Source organism: Sphaerodactylus townsendi, linkage group LG08 (genome assembly GCF_021028975.2).
Source record: "Sphaerodactylus townsendi isolate TG3544 linkage group LG08, MPM_Stown_v2.3, whole genome shotgun sequence".
NCBI classification, from domain to species: Eukaryota; Metazoa; Chordata; class Lepidosauria; order Squamata; family Sphaerodactylidae; genus Sphaerodactylus; species Sphaerodactylus townsendi.
The window spans coordinates 73,634,242-73,651,778 of NC_059432.1; the positions used below are offsets into that span (position 1 = coordinate 73,634,242).

The 17,537-nt window shown below is 41.8% G+C and overlaps 1 pseudogene; it reads right to left on the bottom strand.

The window, feature by feature from the left end:
• Nucleotides 1–11,939: 11,939 nt before the first annotated feature.
• Nucleotides 11,940–15,915, bottom strand: LOC125438472 (annotated as a pseudogene).
• Between the last annotated feature and the right edge of the window lie 1,622 nt (nucleotides 15,916–17,537).

Here is a 17,537-nt window from a genome sequence, read left to right on the forward strand (position 1 = left end):
ATCCACATTCTGTTTGCACTGTAAGTATGGCAGACTGAACTTGGGGTGTCAAGGGTGCCATCTAAACTGCATGCAATCAAAGAGATTGAAAAAAGAAGGAAAGTGTTGCATATGGAAACATACATTCTTTTAAAAAACAAAATATATTAAATCCCAGAATCTTTAATCTATAAACTAATAGTTAAGTCAGCCAAATCTGAGGTTGCTAACAGGCTGTGAACAGGCAAGAAAGATCATTCTATAAACCTGAAAAAGGCCCCAGGCTTTAAGGAAAATGTGAAAAAAAGATTGGGGAGTTAACCCCCCCCCGAAGATAAACCGACTGCCTGCAACTTTAAGCAGTGGAGACCCCCCACTATCAAGAAATGTGGGGTAAAAATGAAGTAAATATATAATAAATATAGCTGGAGATGAGTGGTAGATATATGATAGGTTGGTGAGTGACTGAAGATTGAATGAGGCAGTGGAAGGGAAAGAGAAAATTGTGTGGGGAGGGGAATACAGAGGAAAGTGAGGTTCTCTCCCACAAGTCCTTGAGAGTTCCCTACTATGCAAGTAGGGAACTCAGCCATTTGATCCCAGGGGCTCATCCTTACTTACCAAGCTTACTTACCAGAGGGGGAAATGAGATGCCTCCCACAAGGATGGGTCAAATTATAAATATTAGAAACTGTGCATACAATTAATCAGCTATAGTAACATATATAAATATCTTCCCCTAGTGTAAAAAACATTTTGGTAAAATCATACTTATATACGTACATGGTTATGTCACACACTTAAATGCATCTTTTCTATGAGCAGGTACAGTTATCAATATAAAATACATGTACATCAACCAAATGAATTTCAGCTGTGAGGCCTTCCTCAGTGGTTTAAATTTGTACAATACACACCATACAATGTGTCAGTTAAAATTACAATATGCCTGATTAAAGCTGTGATGTAAAAACCAAAGATGTAAAAACTTTTACGTTGAAGCAACTTAGTAACTTTCAAGTTATGATTAATTGGGACCAAATAAGATAACTTTCCAGAAGGTAGTTGTTAGTGGTGCAAATTTTTCTGTGAGCCATGACCTTGCCCAATGTTGTATATAGTAACGTAAGTGCAAATGAAATGCATACCATCTAGATTTCAGCACCAATTCCTGTTAGAACTCAGCCATTTGATCCTAGGGGCTCATCCTTACTTACCAAGCTATATAAAACTCAGTGTGTAAAACTTGCTTCTTAGTCTGAGGTTCTTGGATGGGGTAGACTGCTTTGCTTTATGATGCCTCAGACTTGATCCCAACTTCTCTCTGCCTCTATCATGTCTGCTTCTGTTGCTTTGTTGATATTAACCCGAAGATATTAACCCAAGACTGGGGTTTGCTGGTGACCTGGGGGGAGAGAACTCCAGGCATAACCCCATAGTTTGTGGAGTGCAGCAGGGGGTAATTCTCTCCCCGATTTTTTTCAAAATCTACATGCCCCCCCGGTGAGATTAGTCCAGAGTTTTGGGTTGCGGTGTCACCAATATGCTTATGACACCCAACTCATGTTCACGATGGAGGGCAGCCCGTCCTCAGCCCCTGGAGTTCTCCAGCGTTGTTTAGAGACTGTTGCTGGTTGGTTGAGAGCGAGTCAGTTGAAGTTAAATCCTACGAAGACGGAGGTTATGTGGCTGGGTCGGGGGGAGCGACCGATGGACTTTTGCCTACCTATGCTGGATGGCAAGGCTTTACATCTAGCCTTGTCTGTCAAAAGCCTGGGAGTAATTTTGGACCCAGTACTATTGCTGGAGGCCCAGGTTACTCAGACTGCCCGGGTGGCATCTGCAGCAGGCACAGCAACTGGCCACAGTGATCCATGCAATGGTCACCTCCAGGCTTGATTATTGTAACTCACTTTGCGCTGGGCTGTCTTTGACTGTGATCCAGAATCTTAAACTCGTTCAACATGCAGCAGCCAGCTCCTTACGAGGGCATCTAGCCGGGACCAGATTCCATTGGTCCTGTATCATCTTCAATGGCTGCCCATTGAGTTCCGGATCATGTTCAAAGAGTTGGTTTTAACCTTCATGGCTGTAAGCGGCCTTGGGCCTGCATATCTGAGGGACCGCGTCTCCCTGTATTGCCGTGCTAGGTCCCTCTGCTCCTTGAAGGAGAACCTATTGGAGATTCCTGACCTGAAAGGCATCTGGCTGGCCTCTACAAGGGCCAGGGATTTTACAGCTCTGGCCCCTGCTTGGTGGAACAGGCTCCATAGAGAGACCAGGGCCCTGCGGAACTTACAAAGTTTCTGCAGGGCCTGCAAAACGGACCTGTTTGGCCAGCCGAGTTGACCGAATAACCCCATTGTATCTAGGCCTCCTGTGGGCATGATAGTGGGTGGGTTTTGTTGCCATCCACTATTCTACAGTTCCCATTTTATAGTATACTATTTTTATGATAGGATTTTAATATGTTTTTAGTAAATTTTTAGTATGATTATTATGACTAAATTATTGTCTTCTCTTTTGTTGTTCACCGCCCTGAGCCCTTCAGGAGAGGGCAGTCTAAAAATCCAATTATAATAAACAAACAAACAAACAAACCCTAGCCTTCGACAATACATTAAACCCTAGCCTGGTTTCATTTACACAGATATCTCTGGTCTCAGGAAATTAATAGTACTTTGAATCCAGAAATCTGCCTTCTTGGTACTGACCCTGCTGGGGCCAGACAGCAATGAAGTGCATCACAAATCAGCTCAACAGTACTTTTCAGGAAAAAGTGCTCATGCCTCTTCATGACTCAATTTCTATCTCTGTGGAGTAGATATAATAAAGTATGTTCCCATTGTCTTGGTTCTGGCCAGCTGACTGAAGGATTTGTGTCAATGTACTATGACTTCTCCCACATCCCCATGGCAGAAATTATCCTTAAGCAATCAGATGTGTGGTCAGGACATTCTATGATACTACAGTCTGATATTACATTGGGTCAGGAAGGCCAATGGCAAACAGAGAGAATGATTCTGGTATGACAAATATTCTGGGGTAGTAGACAGATTTTCAAGATTTAAATGACATCGAACAGCTGAAATATCTGATCCATTGTGTTGCTTATATGAGCTCAAAAACAAAAACACCCCCCCCCCCCCCCCCACTGGCCAGGCCTGTCCAGATCAGACCAACATTCACTTCATCCAGGATTCTATTTCCAACAGCAACCAACTATGTTAAAAGAAAGAACTGTAGTTCTTTTGAGAGCAATTATATCATAGCTAGGTTCCAGTCCTTTAAAGACACACAGGCAGCAATCCTGAGAACACTTTCCCAGGAGTAAGCCTCATTGACTAAAACTGGACTCACTCCCTAGTAGACCTGCCAAAGATCGCTTCCATGGACTATGTTCCATCTTTAAAGGGAAAAAAATCCTGTAAGAAAGGTTTAAAGATTGACATTGAAAAGTTTAACAAAATCAGCCAATCACATGCAATATTGCAACTCGCTCTACGCAGGCCTACCCTTGAGGCTGATTTGGAAATTGAAGCTGGTCCAGCATGCGGCGGCTCGTTTGCTCACGGGAGGTGCCTCCAGAGACCACATCACGCCCGTGTTGCACCGCTTGCACTGGCTCCCAGTGGAATTCCGAATCGTCTTCAAGGTATTGGTGTTAACCTTTAAGGCCTTACGCGGTCTGGGACCTTCGTACCTTAGGGACCGTCTGGCCCCATATGTCCCACGTCGGTCTCTGCGCTCGGCAGAGGCCAATTTACTGGAGGTCCCCGCCCCCTCTATGATGTGGCTGGCCTCCACCAGGGCCAGGGCTTTTACGGCCCTGGCCCCTGCCTGGTGGAATGCTCTTCCACCAGCTGTCCGGGCCCTGCGGGACCTCAGTGAATTCCGCAGGGCCTGTAAGACTGAGTTATTCCGCCGGGCTTTTGGGGAGGCCGGCTGCTGATAGGTGCCCATTAACAACTGAGATCCGCTGTCCCCCTCTCAGAGTCAGGGGAGTGAAAGGCTGAACGCCATCTGTTTTAAATATTTATATACTTGGAGCGCTGCATTTTAACTAATATAAATTTTAACATTTTATTCTATTTATCCACTTGTATTATGTTGTAAACCACCCTGAGCCCCTTGGGGGAGGGCGGTATAAAAGTGGAATAAATAAATAAATAAACAATAATTATGAATGATTCATTCCTTCATGTACATATAAAGGATGAAGATGCAATTGATAGATCACAGGGGATAGTTACTGGGGAAACAATGTTCTCCTAAAAGTTAACCTTAAGATATTAGAAATTCTCATATGCTACCATTTACACAGGCTGCATAATTTCAGTCAAGTGGGGACCATATTTCCATTTATCTCTTAATGGCTTCACTAATCTTATAACTCAAACCTGGAAAATGCCAATAGTGCTAATTATTATTTATGTTAACACAGAATATTGAAATCTCTTGATAAGTACTAATGATGTCTCTACCACCTTTCTGCTATTCCCCATGTCTTCCAAATGTTTGATTTATTTTGAAAATGAAAAACGAGTTTCAGAATCCCAGAGCCCATACTGCATTTTCAAAGCAGAGAAATGGAATTTCTCCAAAATCTCATTCTGTTAATGTTTTGTGAAATGAACTGTTCAAGACCATTTGCTTTAAAAACTGAAAGTCTCTTCAAGAAATGGCATAATAAATGCACAGTTTTCTCCTCCTGGGATGGATTGCATAAATCCCCCAAACTGGCAGTGTGCTTCTTGATTCATATCTTGTGCTGAAAGTCCTACTTTTGTGATGTTGACTTTTAAAAAACCATCTTCTTCTTTTGCTCTTATCCTTCTCAATATTGTTTGTGGGCAGAGGAAGGATTCTATAAGAAGTCTTGCAGCCAGAAAAAACACATCCGGAAATGACTGTTTTCCAGTTTGTCTGGATTTACTGTAGAGATCTTGCTATAACCATAGGTTAAAAATATGTTTGTGTCAAACATGATCACTGAATAAGCCATTATAATTGAATAAGCTACTCTAAATTAGCCTGCATTAAAATCTAAATGCTTGTTCCACTGGCTCCATCCATTTTTTTCCTCATATTTTGTTAACATCAGAGATTGTATTTAAATAATCAGCTTGATTAACAGTTTCTGAACCTACTTTAGATTCTGACTTCTATTCAAACAATGAATCAAAGGATAAACTGAGTTTGAAAGAGTGTCAAAAATTCTGGGCACAAAGAGGAGAATTTAACTCACTTTGTTTCATCTTTAGCAGAGGGTTCATATTTAGTAGGCAGTATTATCAAAAGATAACTTTGAATTATTATTATTATGGAAAACAGTGTGAAAAGTGTTGGAATACTGGGCATATCCATGACTCTAAACGAAATCTAACAAAAAGTTGTTGACTATATTGGTATGTTGTTGTATCTTATTAGCAAACTCCACAATCCCTGATTGGCTGGTATCAGATAGATTCCAAGAACACATTTTCTTTTAATGGCATTGAAACAGCTTTCAGAATAGTGAGCATGAAAAATATGTTGTGGCGGGGGGGAGGCGTGAAGATTTCAGGCCTCCGAGACCTCCGCTTTTGCCCCCTGAACATTTGACACAACTCTAATGTATGTATCCAGCCTTGAAATATATTAAGAACCAGTTTAATGTGTTCCCAGTACCAGATTTTCAGTAAAGAGCAATGGGTTCAAGAAATGAAGACATGGCATATTTACATAACTCATCCCCTAAATTCTCTTTTGTGAATGTCTCATAATTATTCTGTTACAAAATGTAAAATTCAGAAGGTGAAATTTCAAAAGGTGAAATCAGCAAGGTCAGTGGGATGGGGAAAAGATCTGCCTGGACTGCACTGCCCATACACAGAAAGACGTCGGGCTTTTTCTCCTGCTTTCCTTTAGCTCTGAGCCAGGGATCCTTTTGCGTAGTTAAAGAGAAGTGCTGACAGTCTGTCATTGCTGTCTTCTCATAAAGCAGACAGCTGGACAACATAAGGCATTCTTTTTTTCCCTTCCTAGTAAAAGTGGTCGCTCCTCCCAGTAGATCCATATATTTATTTATTTATTTAATTTATTTTTTTCAACTTATATACCGCCCAACCCCCGAAGGGCTCTGGGTAGATCCTCTGGGTAGATCCATATACTTCAGGGAGCATGAACAACCAAAGTGAGTGAACCTGTCTCACACAAAAAATGATGGCGCAGAACATTGGGACAGCTGGCTTTTTTGTGACCTCAGTTGATGTTCATTTTGCAATTAAATACATTTGGGCAGACTGTGGAGGAGATTTTGCTTTTAATAAGAAAGCCTGAAACAAGACAACTCCTTTCTGTGTGGGTTTTGGCTTAGATCCCAGATACAGAAATTCTACTGCACTAGGTTAATCAGGTGGCCCAGGAAAGATGGAAAACTAAGACCCAAATAATTTGGTTAGCAGGGGTGGGGTAGGGGGAGTAGAAGGCAAACAGACCTAATAACCAGTTCAAGAGAGCATTCCTTCTTTAAACAAAGACAAGGCCTTAGGGATGGTCCCAGAATTTGAAAGATAGTATTCAATTAAGTAGGAAAGAGTAGTAGCAAAAACAAAACAAACACTAATCTGAGATGGAAAAAGTTGAGTACAATGGAGTCTAAAGCATACATAGACATCAAACAATAGTAGTTATGAAAACACATAAACATTGAAAGCCAGTGTAGTGTAGTGGTTAGAGTGTTGGACTAGGATCTGGGCCATCTAGGTTCAAATCCCCTTCTACTGGGGAAGCCTACTTGGGGGGCCTTGGGCCAATATCAGGCAAGACACTGTGAATTCTCTTAATGTTAAATAGTACTCTTAATATGTGAGGTGTGTTATAGCCATTTATTTGCTTTACAATGTGGAGTAAAATAATCAATTCTTATTCTTATTTTACAGAAAGTGAGGAGAAGGGATAGTGATTTGTCCAGGGCTGCCCACCTGCATCCACCTGCTCATCATGATCCACAATCTACACAGGTAAAATCCCCAGTGCTAGAACTATGGCTCTAACTGCTGATGTCTGATGATGGACAATGACATAACATATTCAGTTAGGCTGAAATCCCATATAATTGCCATCTGGCCCCAGAATTCCTTGGCACAGTTACAGAAAACAAAGGAAAACAAACCCATGGCTCCACACATTCCATACTTATCAAGTTTCTGTCCATTGGAAATGAAACCTGCTTGATTTCATTTTCACTCTTTGAAAACGCAGGGGTCACTTTTAAAGAAAGCAACAAAGGAAACAATTTGATATGCAATAGAGACTGGTTATAAACCTATGTGAAAGGTTCATTTTCAAAGATTCCTGAGAATGACCATTTCCTGTATCGTGAAAAATAGTGCAAATGGTACAGATGTAACACATTTGAACGTGTGTGCATTCAATCATGGCAGTGCATTAAGAGACAATCTATTTATACTGGAAAATGCAGTGATAGCTGCATTTTTTGTTTCCAGAAGGGTCACCTTTTATCACAAAGCAATGTTTGTCCATTCATACTAAAATCCCCCATGCAGAGCTCAGTGGCCAGAGTGGTCTCCCATATTTAGAGGAAGTAATGTATAAGTTTATGGAATTGCATAGCTTCTTGACAGTAGAGTGTGTGAATACAGGTGTACTAACCTGAACTTCTTGGAGGAAGGTGGGAAACACATGATGGAGAGATAACAGACTGACAATTGCAGAGGAATAGCCACGTTGTAACAAAATAAAAGTCCAGTGGCACAGAGGCATTCCTCCCATTGGGCAAAGTGGGCAGTTGCCCTGGGCGCAGCCCTGTGGGGGGCACAGGTTTGTTTGTGGGATTTTTTGTATTTTCAGTGTTTTTCCATTTTTGGCCTGCAGAGGGCGCAGTTTTTAGGCTAGCAGCACCAAAATTTCAGGGATGTTTTTGGAGACTCTCCTGATGTTATCACCCCAGCAGGTTTGCTTGTGGTGAGGTTTGGTTCAGGGAGTCCAAAGTTATGGACTCCCAAAGGGGGGTGCCCCATCCCCCATTGTTTCCAATGGGAGCTAATAGGAGATGAGGCTACACCTTTGAGGGTCGATAACTTTGGACCCCCTGAATCAAACTTCACCAAACCTGGAAGGTATCCCATCAGGAGGAATTCTTTTACTGTTACACACCCAGGTTTTGTGAGAGTTTGGTCCAGAGGGGCCAAAACTATGGACTCCCAAAGGGATTCTCCATCATCCATTGTATCCAATGGGAGCTAACAGGAAGATGAGGGGCTACACCTTTTGAGGAGATCCATAACTTTGGACCCCTGGACCAAACTTCTACAAAACCTGGGTGGTATCATCAGGAGTCTCCCTAAAGAGATACCCTGGAAAGTTTGGTGCTGCTCACTCAACAATATGCACTCCCCCTTGCCAGCAGGCACCCCCCCAAATCTGCCCAGATTTTCCTTTTAAATCCCCGCTACTTTGACATGGATTGATTTAAAAGGGAGAATCTGAGGTCCTCAGTTTAAACATTACCCAAGTGATGCTGTTGTTTCCAGGGTGGGGAGAATCAACCCCAAAATAGCATCACTTCCAATGTTGTTTAAACTGGGAACCCCAGATTCTCCTTTTAAAGTTGTAGATTTAAAAGGAGAATCTGGGCTCCCTCAGTTTAAACACCATTAGAAAATGATGCTGTTTGGGGGTGGATTCCAGCATCATTTTTTTGTTGTTAAACTAGGGAGCCCAGATTCTCACTTAGTGAAACATTGAAAGTGATGCTGTTTCCCCCAATTGGGGGGTACTGGATACAACACCATAAAATGTTTTCATAGCAGTAATAAAACATGTTGAAAGCATTTTGAAAATGTTTTCAAAAAAATTATTTCTGCTGTGTGGCATGGCTTATTGCTGTGCTCAGATTTGTGAGTTGGGGCATGTTCTATAATGTGATGGTGACTTTGAAACAACCTGGTGTAAAAAAATCATTGCTTGGTCACAGTGGGGGAGGGTGGCTGCCCATGGGGGGCGCCAAACTCCAGTTTGCCTAGATACACCACTGGGCGTAGCTACAAGGAGGGGTGCGCGTTGCATTGGGCATGCGCCTGGGGGGGCATCAAACTCAGGTTTTGCCCAGGGCTCCAGTTTGCCTAGTTACGCCACTGCAGTGGCACCTTAAATATTTTTCCATCTAATCACACATCACTTCTGGCAATCCCTGGTGAGGTTTTCAAGGCAAGAGGCATTCAGAGATGGTTTGCCATTGCCTGTCTTTGGGTCACAACTCTGGTATTCCTTAGAGGTTTCCTGTCCAAATAATTGCCAGACTCAACCCTACTTAGCTTCTGAGGTGTGACAAGACCTGGCTAGCCTGGGCTATCTGGGTCAGTGGCACCTTGAAAACTATTGACATTAATTTCAATATGATTTTTCATGAGTCATAGCTCAAAAAAGACATTTAGATAGGTGGTGCCACTTCTTCTGTTATGCTTACACTGTGTCGAGAAGATGTATAGCCCTTTTACTTCATATCTTACTTCGTCCACATGCATGCAGCCATGGATGGCTCCATATGGGGAATTGTAATGTGTGGAAAGCACATTCCAGATAATGGCTTTTGATTATGCATGAGGTCTGTCTTGGTACTACAAAGGAAAGCCAGAGGCAGTCCTACCATGAAAGAAGATGAGACAGTTGTTTCATGAAGTAGATGAAGAACCATTATGGGCAGCAGAGTGCATTACAGAAATATTTAATATCAGATATGGGTAAGTTCTCCTGAATAAACCTTATTGAAATGAATAGAAAAGAGATTGAAATCCAAAAGTTGTATGATTTGAGTTAAATATCATCATTTCCATTTTCTTCCCCACCTTTTGGAAAAACAAGAAGTCTGTATTTTGCTTCTCTTGTTCCTTATGTCAAATTTCTCATTAAAATTAATGTATTTTCACAGTTATGTTTACATAGATTGAATAGGAATGGTTTGGAAATGGCATGCATGCTTAAGCAGAGTAAAAATGACAGTAAAATGCCATGAAAGAAAGAAATGAATTACCAACAAACTGATGACAACATACCGGGGGGGGGGAGGGGGGCACAAATTGTTCAGTTCTATACAGTCTAAGACCAATGGCTCAGACTGGAGAAATTGCACAACATTGCCATATTGGACATACAGACAAGAATTGTAGACATGAACAAATTGCCTTTTCAGATCCCATTAAATCAATGGGTTGGGGACAGGAGACATTCCAGTGGATTGTGCCCCATAATAATTAGTAAGGCACCATTTACATTTCCACCTGAGGCATCAAAGTGTCTCAGGTTAGTGCCCAATGTTACCCAGCTTTACACCAATGTGACCAAGAGAGGTTCAAGCTAGTAATGAGCACTGAGGCTCTGGTGAGCAGTATTTTTATAGGGTGGATCGCTAGTTTGACGGGAACTTCAAGCTTAGGTTTCATTTTTCTGAAACTGCTTGGGATTTCCATGCTGGACTTGCGAAGCTTGAGCTAATTAACAGCTCTATCTACTGTTCTAAACCCCGGGACAATGGGGCCAATTGGTCCTAGATTATATCAGTGATACCATGAATGGTTTATGCAGAGATGCTTCCTCAAGTTTCTGCCTTAGGTAATTCTCAAAGGATTTAGCTAAGGAGCTTGAAGCGAGTGAGTTTAAAGGAAATGATTGTAATTGTTGTTAGGGGAGATCATAGCTATCTGAGAAGATTGATGGGAAATGCAAGAAAGAAGCAATTGTTTAGGAAATGTTTTCTTAAGAGCATAGTGGCTTCCAAAAGCATCTTATCGAGGTGTGGTGTTCAGGAGATGTGCAGATTCCATTATGTCAATGGAGTACTCTGGGAGGGTGAGATAATCAAAGATACATGTCCTTGTTATGAGACGTCCAGATAGTATTGCCTGGAGTAACTCATAGATTACATTTCTGCAAACAGGCTGTTTTCCCTTAGGCTTGCTCTTGGCTGGGACACTCTGCTATCCACCCATACAAACATGGGAACTGGCATTTTGCAGCATACAGTATGAGAAATAATATGAACTTCAATATTTTAAAAGGCAAGGGATGAAGGCCAGGGTTACACCAACAAAAGTGTCTATGAACATCTGAAAAGTTTTCCTCAACTTGCTTAAAAAATTTCATTGGTCCCTTTCAGCAATATTGCTTTTTCTAAACAGCAAAGGAGTAATCCTGTTACGGTTCTCAACAGGCTGACAGTGAAGTTGCCTTATCTGGAATTAGGTCAGTACTGTCTACTCAAGGAACCACTCTCCAGTGTCTCAAGCAGAGATCCTTCACATCATCTGGTGCCTTAGCCTTCGAATGGAAGTGTCATAAACTGAACATGGTCTTTCTGCTTGCCAAGCAGGTCCTCTACCACGGAGCCACAGCCCCTCCCCTTTCAGTAGCTCAGAGTGTAGCAGTTGTTTCATAAGATATCAGTAAATTTCAATTAAATTTGCCTCTGTTTAGAGAGAAAATGGAGCTCTTTCAAATGCCTTTCCCTGCCAATTTTTATTCACTTACAACTGCCGTTATGTTGCTCATTCTAATCTTTGCCATCCATAAAATTAAGAGATACTGTGGCTGTGAAGTATTTTATAGTCACCTCACTGAAAATAAATCAGTTAAAACAGACGTTGTTGCAGAGAAGAAAATGTTTAAATGTGACAAATAAAAAAAGCTCTCTACTTATAACCAGTGTTGAAAGCCATGACTTCCCAAGATACAAATGGATTTCTAGTGCCAGGAGTAATATACTCCATGCATTTTTTCACTGATTATACAGGCACCTTCATAACAACTTGTCTACACAGTGTTTCGCACTGATAGAACTATATTTGGTTTCTGTAGCAATCTATACCAATATGAATAATTGGTTTAGCCCAGAGGGGTAGATGCAGACTTGCTAACAAAAACACATTACACAAATACAGTTTATTGCTATGAATTTAAAGCTAATACTTTTTCACTATGTATTCTATAACTTGCAAAGGCACAGGGACAAGATAAGATGAAACATTGCCAATCATAATATCCATTCCTTCTGATGTTGCACTGAACTGGACAAGAATAAAATGAGATGTAGTCAACACTGCCCCCCTCCCTGCAAGTAGAGCACATGGAAAGACAGGTAGATGGGGGAGGCTGCTGTTTCTTGGCCCTGACCAGATCTTTCTTGTTCGCCAGGTATCAGCCTCCTTAAACTGATTACATTGCTGATCCCCTGACTACCTTCTTCTTTTTTGGGGGGTAATGCTGTGTATTTGTGGCAAAGCACATGCTTTGTGTGAGGATGGTCCTGGGTTCTACCTGCAGTCAAAAGACCTCAGATATTTACTCTGCTTTTCATAGGCCAATGGTCTTGCCTCAATGTATTGAGAAAAGCTGCTCCGGATTTTTCCCCTTTGTATAAATTGGCATCTTGACTGACCTTGCTGGGGGAGGAAGAATTCTAAGGGCAGGCACGGTGGGACCTGTTGATTCAGGGCCACTCTTTAGCGGGGTATATATTGTCCATGTCCCAGGGTGGGGAACCAATCAGTAAGTGTTTGGGTGGAACTTGCTTTGCAAAGGTGACCATGTTCCAAGCCCCTCCCTTCCTAAGCATGGAAAGCACTTTTGAGTCACAGTGAATTGTTGCAGGCAATTTCTTAATTCCCTTGATAGCCCTTAGCAGGGGAGAAAGGCAGGGTGTACATTTTGTAAGAGCATCTTGAGGAATACATGTGAAAAACATCCCATCTGTTTAGTCAGACTGCTTAAGTGGACTTAACTGAGTGAATTGACTGGCTCCCTGATTGTGACCAGAAAGCATGCCATGAGCCACGCTGATGGGTGTTTGAGTCTAACTAATTAGTACTTGACTGTAGAAAATAGGGCTTTGAAGATTCACATTTGAGAATATCATCTTACAGTCATGATTTTGTTGGTGGTCCCAAGCTTTGAGATGTGACCTTAAACATTCTTTCTGTATGACAATAAAATACAGCTGGCTGCATTACAACCGTCAGTATGAATAGCAAGTAACAATCACTGGGGAGGAAGCCAAAAATAAAGGGCAAACCTCTGAAAGCTGTCCCATAATCTGTTAGGAAAGGGCTGTTTTCACAGAATACCACTGTCATTACTGTGTACCCTGGGAGCTGTCATCAGGGTAGATATTGAAAGGGCAGCTTGGGCAGATTAGAATCCGTGTTCTCAACTTTAATGACATCTTGCAAAGAGAGGGGTGAGAGAAAAGTCAAGAAGAAAATGGAAGGATGAGGGATTTTATCTAGAAAAATGAAAGGTTATTTACCACATCACTATTATAAGTTATGTCTTCTCATTCTGAAAATGCCAAATTCCTTTGTTTCAAAACAAAAGGGTGCCCAACTTTAAATTCTGATTTGCTTCTGCTTAAAAAAATCAGTTGCTTTAGTAATGTTAGCTCCATCAGCTCTGTCGACAGCTGTAAGCATTGACTGTGCCCATAAGTGCCCATAGTTCTCCCCTGCCCATCAGAGCTTACCCAAAAAGAGTCAGGAAAACACTGTTGTGTCCACTCAAAATATTTTACTGGAGGACTGCAGGGGCAATGGGTATTGAAGCCTCTCTTTTCACCTTTGAGTCTCCCAGGAGAAAAGAGTAATTACTCTACTGGTGCAGTTTCACATTCAGACAGGGGACCAACAGGTCCAGCCATCTGCACATCCCCAATTCTTTCCAAGGGTGACCTTGTTTTGCAGGGAAGGCTCAGAGTGAAGTGGAGGGTTAACATTCACAGCCTAAGCTGTACCTGTTGAATATCATAGAATCATATAAGAGACTATAAGGCCATCCAGTCCAACCCCCTGCCATGCACGAATACACAAAGCACTCACAACAGATGGCTGACCAGCCTTTGTTTAAAAACCTCCAAAGAAGGGGACTCCACGACCCTCCAGGGGACCATATTCCACTGCTGAACATCCCGTACTGTCAGAAAGTTTTTTCTAATGTTTAGATGGAATCTCTTTTCCCATAGTTTGAATCCACTACCCTGTGTTCTAGTCTCTGGAGTAGTAGAAAACTAGCTTGCTCCCTCTTTGACATGATATATCTTCCAATATTTAAACATGGCTACCATGCCACCCCTTAACCTTTCCTTCTCCAGACTTAACACACCCAGCTCCATAAGGGCACTGTTGTACATGCAGAATAATGCACTTTCAATCCACTTTCAATTCTCTTTGCAGCAGGATCTTACAGTGTAAAATAGCAGACTCCACTTGCAAACAATTCTGAAAGTGGAATGAAAGTGCGTTATTCTGCATGTGTGAAAGTGCCCTAAGTCTCTCCTCATATGGCATAGATTCCAGACCTTTTACCATTTTGGTCACCTTCCTCTGGACATGCTCTAGCTTGTCAATATCTTTCTTGAGTTGTGGTTCCCAGAACTGGACACAGTATTCCAGGTGAAGTCTGACCAATGCAGAATAGAGTCCTATTTTCCTTGATCTAGACATTGTACTCCTGTTGATGCAGCCCATAATTGCATTGACTTTCTTAGCTGCCATATCACACTGTTGACTCATGTTCAGTTTATGGTCTACTAAGATTCCCAGATCCCTTTCACATGTACTGTTGTCAAGCCAGGTGTTGCCCATCTTATATCTGAGCATTTCTTTTTTTTCCTGTCTAAGTGTACCGTACATTTCTCCCTGATGAAATTCATTTTGTTTGTTTTGACCTCTCAAATATGTCCCAGTCATTTTGATTTCTGACCCTGTCCTCTGGGGTATTAGCTACCCCTTCTAAGTTGGTGTCATCTGCAAATTTGATTAGCATGCCCTCCATTCAATTATCGAAGTCATTGATAACAATATTGAATAGCACTGGGCTCAGGACAGAACCCTGTGGCACCCACTAGTCCCGTGGTGGCAAACCTATGGCACTCCAGATGTTCATGAACGATAATTCCCATCAGCCCCTGCCAGCATGACCCATTGGCCATGCTGACAGGGGCTGATGGGAATTGTAGTTCATGAACATCTGGAATGCCATAGGTTCGCCACCACTGGTCTCTTCTCTCCAGGATGAAGATGAGCCATTGGTGGGCATCCTTTGGGTTCAATCATTCAACCAATTACAAATCTATCTAACAGTAGCACTGTCTAGCCCACTTTTTACTAGCTTTTTTGCAGGAATGTCATGGGGGGCCTTGTCAAAGGCCTTACTGAAATAAAGGTATGCTACATCCACATCCATAAAGGTATGCTACATCCACAGCATTCCCTTTGTCTACAAGCTTATTATCGAAAAAAGAGATAAAATTATTCTGGCATGATTTGTTTTTGAGAAATCCATGTTGACTTTTTAGTGATCACGGCATTCCCTTCTAAGTGCTTACAGACTGTCGGTTTAATGATCTGCTCTGGGTATTGATGGCAGGATGACTGAGTAGTAATTGTTTGGGACTTCTTTTTTCCTCTTTTTGAAGATGGATACAGCATTTGACCTCCTCCAGTCTGCTAGTACTTCTCCTGTTCTCCAGGAATTCTCCAAGGTTATTGCCAGCAGTTCTGAGATTACTTTAGCCAGTTCTTTCAATACTCTGGAATATAGTTCATCAGGCCCTGGAGACTTGCATTCACTTAGACTAGCCAGATATTCCAGTACTACTTCTTTATCCATATGGTGCTGGATTTTCCTACTATCATTTCCTTCATTTTCCCCAGGTTGATCACTGTTTTCCTTTTGGGAGAAGACTGAGAGCAGGAAGGTGTTGAGTAGTTCTGCCTTTTCTCCATTCCTTGCTAGCATTTTGCCATGTTCTCCATGCAGTGATCCTACCATTTCCTTGTTCTTGCTACAGACATAACCAAAACATCCCTTTCAATTGTTTTTAACTTCTCTAGAGAGTCTGAGTTTGTTCTGTGCTCTTTGATGATTACCCCCCCCCCTTTCCATTTCTTGTAGGTGTTCCTTTTAAACCTTAGCTCAGTTGAAAGTTCTTTAGACATACATCCTGGTTTCCTTAGATACCTTTCATTTTTCCTCCTCATTGGAACTGTTTGACATATCCACCTGCAGCAGAAGATGACACAGACAAGCCCAGCCACAACAAGAAATCATGGGCTTCTTGTTGGGCGTGGAATATTCCTCCATAGTTTCCAAACAGTTCAATTGGCAGCCTTTGGTGAAGGGAAGTGGTCTGTGGCATTGGTGCTCAGGGCATGGACTAAACTTATTTCTTCCCTGAACCACCCTTTAATGCTGCTACAAGGCCCTACATTGAAGATATGTTGGTGCACAAAAGCTGTGCAGCTGTGGCAGCACACAAAAGCCACACAGCTGAACTGGAGCTCTGCACTGGCACAGGGGTCATTTTGCTTTCCTCTGCCTTAGGATTGTGCTGTTAATTTTGTAGCAAGCCAATGTGACCCTCTGTTTAAAATTTTATTTTTAATTATTGTTTTAACTTTATTATGCAATAATCATCTTTTAAACGTGGGAGAAAGGCCAGTTATTTGACTTGCTGCAAAGCAAAAAAGAAAAAAAAACCCTGTTCTTACATCTCCTTTGACCCACCCAACAAAGACTGATAATCAAACATTTATTCATGAGTGCAGGGAGGGAAAAAGCAAGAAGCAATTAACAAGCCTAGAAAGGGCAGGAGAAGATGACACTTTTTTTAAAAGGAAGCCTGAGGGGTGCTGGGACTGTTCACAAATGAGAGGCTTGTGCTATGAAGGCATTTTAACTAGAAAAAAATTCACCTCAAACAATGTATTTAAAAGACATAAAAGCGTGAAAGAAAAAAAACTGGAATGCAGTAAGTGGGCCATGATGTTATCAAGATAGTCTATAAAACATCATGAGAAAGGCATTAAATAAATCTAATCTAGATCTATAAACGCGAAATACCACTGACTGACTCATTGACTGACTCATCAAAAGAACTCAAAAACCACCGAACCTACAAAGTTGAAATTTGGCACACCGGTTCATTATGTGGTTTAGGTGCTCACTAAGAAAGGATTTTTCAAAATATTCAGTTTTACTCGAGTTATTACACATTTACTGTTTTAACTGCTCATCTCTGGCCATCTGCGTGAACATTCTAAGGGCAAACCAGCCCCTCAGTCCACAGACATACTGCATGAACATTCTAAGGGTGACAGTTAAACACCACTAGCTTCAACAAACAGGCTGCAAAAAAGCATGCTGAATGTCACTCCGAAGTTAACAGACAGGCTGTGAAAAAGTACTCCTCCACCCACCCTCACGTTAACAACACCGCTACAGCCAAATACAATCAAAACAGATTACAAACCACACTATCACCTTGGACTACTAAACATTTGTCAGGTTTTGCATATGGATATCAGATTTATTACTGTGGAGACAAGTTTACTGCTCTCGGCCTCCGATCACCCTGTGCTTGGTGTCGTGCTCTGAAGTGGCGGGATGAGTCCCCAGGAATGTGCTGCAGTGGTGGTACACTCCAGCTCCCTGCCCTTCAACCCTACCCTGAACCTCTTCACAGCCTTCTCACTCATCAGCATCCAATGACAGAACACTTCCTTTCT